At 40.4% G+C, this 15,000-nt stretch overlaps 1 protein-coding gene across 3 annotated transcripts in view; it reads left to right on the forward strand.

Annotated features, from left to right (window-relative positions):
* The window catches only part of LOC138852614 (uncharacterized), a 27,699-nt gene extending 27,170 nt beyond the window's left edge, over nt 1-529 (forward strand). For all 3 annotated transcript variants that reach the window (XM_070084378.1, XM_070084375.1, XM_070084376.1), the window contains one exon: nt 1-529. This exon is cut by the window's left edge and continues 36 nt beyond it. The gene's annotated coding sequence lies outside the window, so the exon portion shown is untranslated.
* Nucleotides 530-15,000: the final 14,471 nt, after the last annotated feature.

A 15,000-nucleotide genomic window follows, 5' to 3' on the forward strand; every position in this document is an offset into this window, starting at 1 on the left:
CAGCAGATGTTAGAACTTACACCTGCTGACCACAACTACTGTCACCTACTGACCATGACCACCGTCACCTGCTGACCACAACCTTTGTCACTTGCTGACTACAACCACTGTCACCTGCTGACCACACCCACCGTCACCTGCTGACCACAACCACCGTCACCTGCTGACCACAACCTTTGTCACTTGCTGACTACAACCACTGTCACCTGCTGACGACACCCACCGTCACCTGCTGACCACAACCACCGTCACCTGCTGACCACAACCTTTGTCACTTGCTGACTATAACCACTGTCACCTGCTGACGACGCCCACCGTCACCTGCTGACCAAAACCACTGTCAGCTGCTGACTACAACCACTGTCACCTGCTGACCATAACCACTGTCACCTGCTGACCATAACCACCGTCACCTGCTGATCACAACCACCGTCACCTGCTGACATAACCTCTGTCACCTGCTGACCATAACCACTGTCACCTGCTGACCACAACCACTGTCACCTGCTGACTACAACCACCGTCATCTGCTGACCATAACCACTGTCACCTGCTGACCATAACCACCGTCACCTGCTGACTACAACCACTGTCACCTGCTGACCACAACCACCGTCACCTGCTGACCACAACCACCGTCACCTGCTGACCACAACCACCGTCACCTGCTGACCACAACCCCCGTCACCTGCTGACTACAACCACTGTCACCTGCTGACCACAACCACCGTGCTCACAACCACCGTCACCTGCTGACTACAACCACTGTCGTCATCTGCTGATCACAACCACCGTCACCTGCTGACCACAATCACCGTCACCTGCTGCCTACAACCACTGTCACCTGCTGACCACAACAACTGTCACCTGCTGACTACAACCACTGTCACCTGCTGACCACAACAACTGTCACCTGCTGACCACAACCACCGTCCCCCGCTGCCCAAAAACCCGTCACCTGCAAACCCAACCACCGTCACCTGCTGACCACAACAACGTCACCGCTGACAAACCACGCACCGCGCCCAAAAAACCGTCAGCGCCCACAACCACGTCACCTGCTGCCCAAAAACCCCGTCACCTGCTGACCACAACCACTGTCACCCCCGACCAAAAACCCCCGTCCCCCGCGACAAAAAGTTTTGAAACCCCCATTTTTTCTTGTTTTAAATTAGTGAATGTTTTAATTTTTAATTATTTTTCTTTTCAAAAATTTCATATTTACGTTTTTTATCCCTTTTTAATTGGTTGTTGATATATATATATATATATATATATATTTATATATATATATATATATATATATATATATATATTATATATATATATATATATATATATTATATATAAAAAAAATATATATATATATATATATATATATATATATATATATATTATATATATATATATATATATATATATTTACATATCTGTAGGGATAACTAAAGATAAGAAATTGTCAATGCTCAGTTAAAATTAATAAGGAGAAGAAACTCAGAAGATTTAATTTGGTCGTATTTTTTTTTCCCTGGGATCGCTTCAGCTGTTGCTGAAGAGGATCCAAAAGGGGGGAAAAACTAAACAGATCAATCAACCCCCTCTGTTTCTGTCTCCATGTGAGTTTTTAATGAGATATATCTGATTTTGTTTTTGGGATGTTTATACGATATTTTTACTAATATTATGTTTAAAAATATACTTTTTCCATCACTTTACATATTTTATAGTACAAATAATTATACATTTTTATTGTTAAAAATTAATTTTACATTGATTTTTTTTAAAAATTTTTTTCCTTTTAAATAAATGCATATATTTTTTTTTATTATTTTTATTCATACTTGATTTAAATTTAGGGGAAAATTTTTAATATCTATTTATTATATTTTTGTAATAATATAATTATTTTTTTTTTTTCTATTTGGTTTTTTTCCGTTTTTTTTCAAAAAAGTTTAACACCTGTTTTTTTAATTTATCTTCTTTTTAAGAATAATTTATTTCGGGAAATTTTCAAGTAAATTTTATTTTGGGGGAAAATATTACGACCAGGTAAGCTATTAGTCTGCACACCTGGTTGTAGACGTATGATCGTTAGGCACTAACTCACACCGAGGTCCGGAGTTGAATCCCCCAATTGGAAAACATCGGGGACGTGCCTAAGACATCTACCTTTTTTGTTCCTACAGTATAAAATAGGCCTGGGGAGGATGGGGGGTCGGTCCGGGACAAAACGACCAATTTTGCCGGAGATGTAGTATAACAAGGGCTTTTATAGTAGTATGTCATTGTTTCAGGAAACTGATATTTTGTACATGTTTTTTTGGGAAATAAAGATAAATTACATTATAACCAAGGTAGAAAGATTAACTAGCAAAAGGCAACAGAGAGTAAATGATATTTCCCCCCAAACAGAAGCTACATGTACAAAATATACAGAGGATTTGTACAGAAAGACACATAGAAGCAAGAAACACGGGAGAACTGTCTTACCGATTTGTTTAAGTCCAAGTTGAGTCAGAGTGCACAACATCGCCACAACTTTGGGGGGCTTTTTTTGTGATTGGCGGGGTTGGGAAGCAAGGGGCAGATAAAAGGGGGCCTACTTATCAACCCAGACCGGGTTTCCTGATGGGGAGGGATTCCTGATGGGTTTTTAATACCCCGAATAAAATGTAACAGTTTTAGAGAAGGAAGAATCCCATCCAGTATCGTCAGATAACCACAACTAGGAATTTTTAAAAGACATGATCGTTTAAGATATTATAAAAACAACCCCCAAACAACCCAACACCCCGTTGGAGCGGGCACCCCAACCCAACAGGGTTTACTACGAAAAGGAATCGCCCCGGGAAAAGGTTTTTCCCTTGAAAACTATAGGTTATTCAAACACGCTTTTTTGATATTAGAAAAACCAAGCTTATCCAGGTAATCTTTTTCAAAGCGGGTACATAGGAAAATACCAGAAGGAAATTAATTTTGCCAACGTTTCGTCCTTGCACCTGGCTATATCCCCAAATGATGCACAACCGGGATTGAAGGGGGCCACATTTCGACGATTCTCTCGTAGTATTTTCCTTTTCATTAAAGGATGGGGGAGAAACAGCAGGGGGGATCTCCTTTAAAGGGAGATAGAGAGTTAAAAGGAAGGGTAATACAGCCTCCCAAAATCATGGAAAAGGCGATAAAGCCCGCATTTAGAAAAAAATAAAAAACTGTATTTTGAGTTAAAAGTCTCGGTCACGAATGTACAAATATTTACACCACGAGGGGGGTATATTCGAGATTTGGGAGGCAAAGTAAAGCTAGCTTTGGTTACAGGGAAATTTAAAGAGAATGAATTTGGTATAAGGGAAAACACTTGGGAAGGGTAACAGCCCTGAAAAAAATCAACAAGTTAACAACTCAGAAATATGATACATGAGCATGACCCGGAGGAAAACAAAAACACACACACACACACACACACACACACACACACACACACACACACACACACACACACTCACACTGAGCATGTCTCCGGAAGCACACATAACCAGATAACTGCTGTAGCATATGGGCGCCTGGCAAACATGAAAACAGCGTTCCGATACCTTAATAAGGAATCGTTCAAGACACTGTACATCGTGTACGTCAGGCCCATACTGGAGTATGCAGCACCTGTTTGGAACCCATACTTGATCAAGCACGTCAAGAAATTAGAGAAAGTGAATAGGTTTGCAACAAGACTAGTCCCAGACCTAAGGGAACTGTCCTACGAAGAAAGGTTAAAGGAAATTGGCCTGACGGCACTGGAGGACAGGAGGGTCAGGGAAGACATGATAACGGCATACAAAATAATGCGTGGAATATACAAGATGGACAGAGACAGGATGTTCCAGAGATGGGACTAAGAAACAAGGGGTCACAGTTACAGTTAAAGACCCAGATGAGTTAAAGGGATGTTAGGAAGTATTTCTTCAGTCACAAAGTAGTCAGGAAGTGGAAGAGCCTAGCAAGTGAGGTAGTGGAGGCAGGAACCACACATAGCTTTAAGATGAGGTATGATAAAGCTCATGAAGCAGGGAGAGAGAGGACCTAGTAGCACTTAGTGAAGAGGCGGGGCCAGGAGCTGAGTCTCGACCCCTGCAACCACAATTAGGTGAGTAGGTGAGGTGAGTACACACACACACACACACACGCACACACGCACAGACCCACACACACATACACACACACACACACACACACACACACACACACACACACACACACACACACACACACACAGACGCACACATAATCACACATACCTACGCTCACATAAACACGTAATTAAACATTAACACACCAAGATAATTTCAAAAACACCTGCAAACCCACACACGCACCTGTTGCCGGAAAATCACACCTTAATATACGATATTCAGCACATATGATCATGAATTCCAGCATCGCATTTTACATATTAAAAGTTCATGCTGCCAGAACTTATGATGTTGTGGTATAGTCTTTGTGGGGTATGTAGGGCAGGAGTGGGGTATGTAGGGCAGGAGTGGGGTATGTAGGGCAGGAATGGGGTATGTAGGCCAGGATTGGGGTATGTAGGAAAGGAGTGGGGTTTGTACCGCAAGAGTGGGGTATGTAGAGCAGGAGAGGGGTATGTAGGGCAGGAGTGGGGTATGTAGGGCAGGATTAGGGTATGTAGGGCAGGAGTGGGGTATGTAGGGAGAGAGTGGGGTATGTAGGGCAGGAGTGGGATATGTAAGGCAGAAGAGGGGTGTGTAGAGCAGGAGTGGGGTATGTAGGGCACGAGTAAGGTATGTAGGGCAGGAGTGGGTATGTAGAGCAGGAGTGGGGTATGTAGGGCAGTAGTGGGGTATGTAGGGAAGGATTTCGATATGTAGGGCAGGAGTGGGGTATATAGGGTAGGCGTGGGGTATGTAGGAAAGAAGTAGGGTATGTTGGGCAGGAGTGGGGTATGTAGAGAAGGAGTGGGATATGTAGAGCAGGAGTGAGGTATATAGGGCAGGAGTGGGGTATGTAGGGCAGGGGTGGGGTATGCAGGGCAGAAGTTGGGTATGTACGGCAGGAGTGGGGTATGTAGGGCCGGAGTGGGGTATGTAGAGCCGGAGTGGGGTATGTAAGGCATGAGTGGGGCATGTAGGGCAGGAGTGGGGTATGTAGGGCAAGAGTAGTGTATGTAGGGAAGGAGTGGGTATGTAAGGCTGGAGTGAGGTATGAAGGGCTGGAGTGAGGTATGTAGGGCTGGGTTGGGGTATGTAGGGCTGGAGTGAGGTATGTCGGGCTGGGTTGGGGTATGTAGGGCTGGGTTGGGGTATGTAGGGCTGGAGTGAGGTATGTAGGGCTGGGTTGGGGTATGTAGGGCTGGAGTGAGGTATGTCGGGCTGGGTTGGGGTATGTAGGGCTGGGTTGGGGTATGTAGGGCTGGAGTGAGGTATGTAGGGCTGGGTTGGGGTATGTAGGGCTGGAGTGAGGTATGTAGGGTTGGGTTGGGGTATGTAGGGCTGGAGTGAGGTATGTAGGGCTGGGTTGGGGTATGTAGGACTGGAGTGAGGTATGTAGGGCTGGGTTGGGGTATGTAGGGCTGGAGTGAGATATGTAGTGCTGGAGTGAGGTATGTAGGGCTGGAGTGAGGTATGTAGGACTGGGTTGGTGCATGTAGGGCTGGAGTGAGGTATGTAGGTCTGGAGTGGGGTATGTAGAGCTGGGTTGGGGTATGTAGGGTTGGAGTGAGGTATGTAGGGCTTGGTTGGGGTATGTAAGGCTGGAGTGAGGTATGAAGGGCTGGAGTGAGGTATGTAGGGCTGGGTTGGGGTATGTAGGGCTGGAGTGAGGTATGTCGGGCTGGGTTGGGGTATGTAGGGCTGGGTTGGGGTATGTAGGGCTGGAGTGAGGTATGTAGGGCTGGGTTGGGGTATGTAGGGCTGGAGTGAGGTATGTCGGGCTGGGTTGGGGTATGTAGGGCTGGGTTGGGGTATGTAGGGCTGGAGTGAGGTATGTAGGGCTGGGTTGGGGTATGTAGGGCTGGAGTGAGGTATGTAGGGTTGGGTTGGGGTATGTAGGGCTGGAGTGAGGTATGTAGGGCTGGGTTGGGGTATGTAGGGCTGGAGTGAGGTATGTAGGGCTGGGTTGGGATCTGTATCAGTACAAGGGTAGTCAGGTGTGTGTCCAGAAGGTTGCTTCCTTTGATGCTGTTTGTCACGATGCAGCTCCCGATTCTCTGATAAATCTTTCATCATAAACATTGGAGCAGCGGAAAGTCTTTTAGACAATAACTTAAACTGCAAGAAAATTTAACAGAAATTTAACGATGTGAGACTCTTTCGAGGATCAGATGGAGGGCAAATCCGGTGCAGCAGCCGCGGTAATTCCAGCTCCTATAGCATTTATTAGTTATAAGTGCTGTTGAGGTTAAAAAGCTCGTAGTTGGATTTCAGTTCATACAAGTATCAAGGAACTGCGAGTCAAGCTGAGTCGTTTTGATCCTAAAGCTGATTTTTTCTAATTCCCTATATAAATGAAGTGTTTATCAATCATTTCTTGAAATACTTTTATTAGCAGTTAAGGATCTACGTAGGCAACGAAGCTTCACTATCTGAAGCAGGACTTGCTTCATATATATATATATATATATATATATATATATATATATATATATATATATATATATATATATATATATATATATATATATATATATATATATATATATATATATATATATATATATATATATATATATATATAATATAATATATATATATATATATATATATATATATATATATATATATATATATATATATATATATATATATATATATATATATACATATATATAATATATATATACATATATATATATATATATATATATATATATATATATATATATATATATATATATATATATATATATATATATATATATATATGCAATAAGATCACAGTGAACAGGTGATTTCAAAATATGCAAAACAACCACTCTGAAAGAATAGAGAAATTCCAAGCGCTTTCGTGACTACTCACATTATCAAGGAACTATGAAAGTAAAGCATCCAAGGAAGCTATATAAGGGGTCCGGCCAGCACCTCACTATCAGATCCCACAACGGTTAAACACGTGACGCGCGTCGAGCCAGCTTGGATAGGTCCTTTGCACAACTCACCCCCAAGCTATTCTACCCAAGAAAATTTAAAAATTATTTGTCCAGTGTATTATTAAATTCTTCCCAAATTCTATTAATTATAAATGGATCTAATTTATATAAACCAAAGGAAATATTCATATTATTGTCAAAACTGCTTTTTATGAAACAAGATTCAATTATATTCCTGTCGACCATGGACTTGCTTGATACTACTTTCTCAACTTTTTGAAAATCAATTGGATGGTTAAAATCTCTTACATGAATAAATAGAGCATTGGAATCTTGTCCAGTTCTAATGGTATATTTATGTTGTTTTAATCTTAGTTCGAGATTTTTACCAGTTTGACCGTAATAAACTTTATCGCAAATTTTACAAGGAATCTTATAGACACATCCATCAGCATTTTGGGGGGAATTCATTATCAAAAGTTTTTTTACTGTATCATGATTTTTGAATACAACTTTAATATGAAAAGTCTTAAGAAGAGAAGGCATATCAACCAAGTTTTCATGGTAAGGGAGAACCAACATATTTTTAGTTGAATAAGGCTGGTTGCCCCTTTTTGGAAATAAAAAGTGTTTCTAGCAACTTTAAAAGATTTATCAATTACATTTCTTGGGTATTTTAAATCATTACCTATTTCATAAATTTTGGATATTTCCTCATCTATGAAAGCGCTTGGAATTTCTCTATTCTTTCAGAGTGGTTGTTTTGCATATATATATATATATATATATATATATATATATATATATATATATATATATATATATATATATATATATATATATATATATATATATATATATATATATATATATACATTTATATATATATATATATATATATATATACATTTATATATATATATATATATATATATATATATATATATATACATATATATATATATATATATATATATATATATATATATATATATATATATATATATATATATATATATATATATATATATATATATATATATATATATATATATATATATATATATATATATATATATATATATATATATATATATATATATATATATATATATATATATATATATATATATATATATATATATATATATATATATATATATATATATATATATATATATATATATATATATATATATATATATATATATATTTAACAAGTCGGCCTTCTCCCACCGAAGCAGGGTGACCCAAAAAGAAAGAAAATCCCCAAAAAGAAAATACTTTCATCATCATTCAACACTTTCACCTCACTCACACAAAATCACTGTTTTTGCAGAGGTGCTCAGAATACAACAGTTTAGAAGCATATACGTATAACGATACACAGCATATCCCTCCAAACTGCCAATATCCCAAACCCCTCCTTTAAAGTGCAGGCATTGTACTTCCCATTTCCAGGACTCAAGTCCGGCTATGTAAAAATAACAGGTTTCCCTGAATCCTTTCACTAAATATTACCCTGCTCACACTCCAACAGCTAGTCAGGTTCCAAATACCATTCGTCTCCATTCACTTCTATCTAACACGCTCACGCACGCTTGCTGGAAGTCCAAACCCCTCGCCCACAAAACCTCCTTTACCTCCTCCCTCCAACCTTTTCGAGGACGACCCCTACCCCGCCTTCCTTCCCCTACAGATTTATACGCTCTCAATGTCATTCTACTTTGATCCAGTCTCTCTAAATGACCAAACCACCTCAACAACCCCTCTTCAGCCCTCTGACTAATACTTTTATTAACTCCACACCTTCTCCTAATTTCCACACTCCGAATTTTCTGCACAATATTCACACCACACATTGTCCTTAGACAGGACATGTCCACTGCCTCCAACCGCCTCCTCGCTGCTGCATTTACAACCCAAGTTTCACACCCATATAAGAGTGTTGGTACTACTATACTTTCATACATTCCCTTCTTTGCCTCCATAGATAATGTTTTTTGTCTCCACATATACCTCAACGCACCACTCGCCTTTTTTCCTTCATCAATTCTATGAATAACCTCATCATTCATAAATCCATCCGCTGACACGTAAACTCCCAAATATCTGAAAACATTCACTTCTTCCATACTCCTCCTCCTCAATTTGATATCCAATTTTTCTTTATCTAAATCATTTGATACCCTCATCACCTTACTCTTTTCTATGTTCACTTTCAACTTTCTACCTTTACACACACTCCCAAATTCGTCCACTAACCTTTGCAATTTTTCTTTAGAATCTCCCATATCTCATCAGCAAAAATTAACTGTGTCAATTCCAATTTTGTATTTGATTCCCCATAATTTAATCCCACCCCTCTCCCGAACACCCTAGCATTTACTTCTTTTACAACCCTATCTATAAATATATTAAAGAACCATGGTGACATTACAGATCCCTGTCTAAGACCTACTTTTACCGAGAAGTAGTCTCCCTCTCTTCTACACACCCTAACCTGAGCCTCACTATCCTCATAAAAACTCTTTACAGTATTTAGTAACTTACCACCTATTCCATATACTAGCAACATCTACCACATTGCTCCCCTATCCACTCTATCATATGCCTTTTCTAAATCCATAAATGCAATAAAAACTTTTCTACCTTTATCTAAATACTGTTCACATATATGCTTAAATCTAAACACTTGATCTACACATCCCCTACCCACTCTAAAACCTCCTTGCTCATCTGCAATCCTACATTCTGTCTTACCTCTATTTCAGTAATAACCCTACCATACACTTTCCCTGGTATACACAGTAAACGTATTCCTCTATAATTTTTACAATCTCTTTTGTCCCCCTTCCCTTTATATAAAGGGACTATATATGCTCTCCGCCAATCCCTAGGTACCTTCCCCTCTTTCATACATTTATTAAATAAAAATATCAACCACTCCAACACTATATCCGTCCCTGCTTTTAACATTTATGTCATGATCCCGTCAGTTCCACCTGCTTTACCCCCTTTCATTCTACGTAATGCCTCACACACCTCTCCCACACTCACATCCTGCTCTTCTTCACTCCTAAAAGATGCTATACCTCCCTGTCCAGCGCATGAAATTACCGCCTCCCTTTCTTCGTCGACATTTAAAAGTTCCTCAAAATATTCTCGCCATCTATTATTACCAAACCTCTTTCTACACATAGCTCAATTAAAGGCTTCCCATTTTCATTTACCCCTGGCACCCCAAATTTACCTACTACTCCCTCCATAACATTTTTACCCACTTTAGCATTGAAATCCCCAACCACCATTACTCTCACACTTGATTCAAAACTCCCCACGCATTCACTCAACATTTCCCAAAATCTCTCTCTCTCCTCTACACTTCTCTCTCTCTCTCTCTCTCTCTCTCTCTCTCTCTCTCTCTCTCTCTCTCTCTCTCTCTCTCTCTCTCTCTTTCTCTCTGTCTGTCTCTCTCTCTCTCTCTCTCTCTCTCTCTCTCTCTCTCTCTCTCTCTCTCTTTATATATATATATATATATATATATATATATATATATATATATATATATATATATATATATATATATATATATATATATGTCGTGCCGAATATGTAAAGCTGGAGAATTAGCAAGAACTCATTTAAAATTAAGTTCTTTCTAAAATTTTCTCTTTGTAGTTACCAGCGGTCGCAATATACACTACAAGAAGCAATTATTACTACAGAAAAAGCGTCCTTCCTCCAAAATTTCCACCAGTCAACTATAGTGATAATATAGCATTTATTGTGGTGGAGACGAAAAAAAACTAGAAAAGCTAGATACAGCGATTGATAAACAAGGGTTGAGGTCGACCGTTCGTCATTGTAGGAGCTGCCAGCAGTCACCGGTTCTTCAACACGCAATTTATACTTTTGTATCAATCAAATCACATATTACTCGGGTAGATAATTTCAAGTAGATCCTTCATGTGTTAGCCCAAATCACCGACCAGTATGTTTTAAATAAGTGACCCACTGATCAGATCAGACTGGTTCCGAACCCTCGACTGGTCCGAACCCTCGACTGGTCCGAACCCTTGACTGGTTTCAAACGGATTCGTTGGACAATAAAGCAGACTGTAAACGGATGGGGTTGTAGGCGCCCTTATCAAACACAAACAATAAATATAAATCAGGAACGTACACGGTAAGCTGTCCAATATACAAGTACAGTTAGAAATAGAAATACAAATAGCTAGAGCTTCATTTAAGGAGGTTATTAATAGAGTATTCAAGAGGTTGCTAGTAGAATTACAGTAAATCAACCATTCAAATCACTATGAAGCTCTGTGTAGTCTGCAGTCAATCAAACAAACGGGCTTCCACATGGATAAATTGTCATTTTTGTGGAAATTGGTGTCACGCCCCTTGTGCGGATATCCAAGAACTAGCTACAAGCAGTATTAAAACAGGGAAGTGTTTTTGGGTATGCCCAAATGAGATAAATCTGTGGACTAAAATCACAAGGGTATTAAAAGAGGATAACATCAAAGCTGCTTTCATAGAAAACCTGGAAGCTTTCTACAACAGATGGGAACATAAAAAGTCTGGGCTGAATGGTACTGCCCTTGATACTGGCCATGTAGTCAGAAACTGTAAGGCTGGAGGTGATATCCTGGTAGTCAGTAAATGTGGGGCCGATAGTGCTGTCCTGGGAGACAGTAATGGTGAAGCTGGAGGTGCTGTCCTGGGAGACAGTAATGGTGAAGCTGGAGGACAGTAATGGTGAAGCTGGAGATTTTGTCCAGGTAGTCGGGAATTATATGCATGAAGGAATACATATAAATGACCTTATAGGGGACAGGAGTCGTAGTGGGGAAACAAGTGTAGTCAAAGATAAGATAAAACCAATATTGCAAACTAGAAATGCCACAGGAAATAGCAAACAAGAGGACTCCACTAGCAATAGTGAGGATATATTACCAAAAACAACTGGTGGGAGCTCCATTGTTGGTGCTAGGGAGGTTAGGAATAAGACAGGGAAACATGCACCAACAGGAAATACAGTCACAGAAACCCAAGGCAAACGGAAACCAAGCCTGTGCACATACTATGCACTTGGTATCTGCAGACATGAGAAATCTGGAAAAACAGACGGGACGTGCAACTATGACCACCCTAGAAAATGCCGTGCCCATATGACAACAGGAAAATGCAAACTCCCTTCCTGTAAGCTCTTTCACCCAGAACTGTGTACCTCTTCAGTACAGGAAAGACTGTGCTATAACTTAAATTGCCAGGCATACCATCTAAAGGGGACAAAAAGATACAAAACATCCAGGCCATGGGAAAACCTGGGTAGCCACAGCCACTCAAGAGGGAGAGGTTTTTTAGTGCCAGGAAGGAAAAAAAACTGGCAGGAAATGGCAGAAATCGTACACCAAATCCAGTCATTCCTTGAGTGGAACCACAGTCGATGGCCTCCACTCGAAACCAACAGATACAGATACTAATGCCGGAAAAAAATCCCCCCCCCCGGTACCAACATTACCACCAGTCCGATGACATTCTTCTTTGCAAATATACAGGGTCTAAAGCCAGCAACAAACAACAAAATTCCTTTCATCCGTGGACTGCTTGCAGAGGCAAAGGCAATGTTCGCGGCTTTCACTGAGACCCACATAAAGGATCACTTGGACAACGAAATATGGATCCGAGGTTACAACCTATACAGATGTGACAGAGTGAACAGGCAAAAGGGGGGGATTGGCCTGTACATTGCAGAGTCACTTGTTTGCACAGAACTGCTTAATGCCTCAAATGATGTAGTGGAAGTTTTAGCAGTAAAGATCGAGAACCAAAATCTAGTCATTGTGGTAGTCTACAAGCCTCCGGATGCAACATCCCAGCAATTCCAGGAACAGCTGTTAAAAATTGACCACTGTCTGGAAAATCTTCCAGCTCCTGCACCCAACATCTTGCTCCTGGGGGATTTCAACTTAAGGCACCTAAAATGGAGGAATATAGCAAATAATATTGTTGCAGTAATAACACCAGGAGGCAGCTCTGATGAAAACTCACACTCACACGAGCTTTTAAATCTCTGCACAAAATTCAATTTAAACCAGCAAATAATAGAGCCTACTAGACTGGAGAATACACTAGACCTCATCTTCACTAACAATGATGATCTGATAAGAAATGTCACCATATCAAAAACAATATACTCAGATCACAACATAATTGAGGTTCAGACATGTAGTATGAAGGGAGCCCCAGACCGACATAATGAGATTAGTCACGAGGGAGCATTCACCAAATTCAACTTCAATAATAAAAACATAAAGTGGACCAAGTAAACCAAGTCCTAACCGATATAAGCTGGGAAGATATACTAAGCAACACAGACCCCAACTTGTGCCTAGAACAGATTGACTTGGTGGCACTCGATGTATGCACAAGGCTTATTCCTCTATGAAAAAGGAGGAGTAGATGTAAAATAGAAAGAGACAGGCGCTTCCTTTACAGGCGACGGAAAAGAATAACAGAGCGGCTAAAAGAGGTCAATATATCTGAAATGCGTAGGGAGGCACTGGTCAGAGAAATAGCAAGCATCGAACTTAAGCTAAAGGAATCTTATAGGAGTCAGGAATCGCGGGAAGAACTAAAAGCCATAAATGAAATCGAAAGAAACCCAAAGTATTTCTTCTCCTATGCCAAATCAAAGTCGAGAACAACGTCCAGTATTGGGCCCCTACTTAAACAAGATGGGTCCTACACAGATGACAGCAAGGAAATGAGTGAGCTACTCAAGTCCCAATATGACTCAGTTTTTAGCAAGCCGCTAACCAGACTGAGAGTCGAAGATCAAAATGAATTTTTTATGAGAGAGCCACAGAATTTGGTTAACACAAGCCTATCCGATGTTATCCTGACGCCAAATGACTTCGAACAGGCGATAAATGACATGCCCATGCACTTTGCCCAAGGGCCAGACTCATGGAACTCCGTGTTCATCAAGAACTGCAAGAAGCCCCTATCACGAGCCTTTACCATCCTATGGAGAGGGAGCATGGACACGCGGGTCGTCCCACAGTTACTAAAAACAACAGACATAGCCCCACTCCACAAAGGGGGCAGTAAAGCAACAGCAAAGAACTACAGACCGATAGCACTAACATCTCATATCATAAAAATCTTTGAAAGGGTCCTAAGAAGCAAGATCACCACCCATCTAGAAACCCATCAGTTACACAACCCAGGGCAACATGGGTTTAGAACAGGTCGCTCCTGTCTGTCTCAACTATTGGATCACTGCGACAAGGTCCTAGATGCACTAGAAGACAAAAAGAATGCAGATGTAATATATACAGACTTTGCAAAAGCCTTCGACAAGTGTGACCATGGCGTAATAGCGCACAAAATGCGTGCTATAGGAATAACAGGAAAAGTCGGTCGATGGATCTATAATTTCCTCACTAACAGAACACAGAGAGTAGTAGTCGACAGAGTAAAGTCCGAGGCAGCTACGGTGAAAAGCTCTTTTCCACAAGGCACAGTACTCGCTCCCATCTTGTTCCTCATCCTCATATCCGACATAGACAAGGATGTCAGCCACAGCACCGTGTCTTCCTTTGCAGATGACACCCGAATCTGCATGACAGTGTCTTTCATTGCAGACACTGCAAAGCTCCAGGCGGACATCAACCATATCTTTCAGTGGGCTGCAGAAAACAATATGAAGTTCAACGATGAGAAATTTCAATTACTCAGATATGGTAAACATGAGGAAATTAAATCTTCATCAGAGTACAAAACAAATTCTGGCCACAAAATAGAGCGAAACACCAACGTCAAAGACCTGGGAGTGATCATGTCGGAGGATCTCACCTTCAAGGACCATAACATTGTATCAA

Source organism: Cherax quadricarinatus, chromosome 12 (genome assembly GCF_038502225.1).
Source record: "Cherax quadricarinatus isolate ZL_2023a chromosome 12, ASM3850222v1, whole genome shotgun sequence".
Lineage (NCBI taxonomy): Eukaryota > Metazoa > Arthropoda > Malacostraca > Decapoda > Parastacidae > Cherax > Cherax quadricarinatus.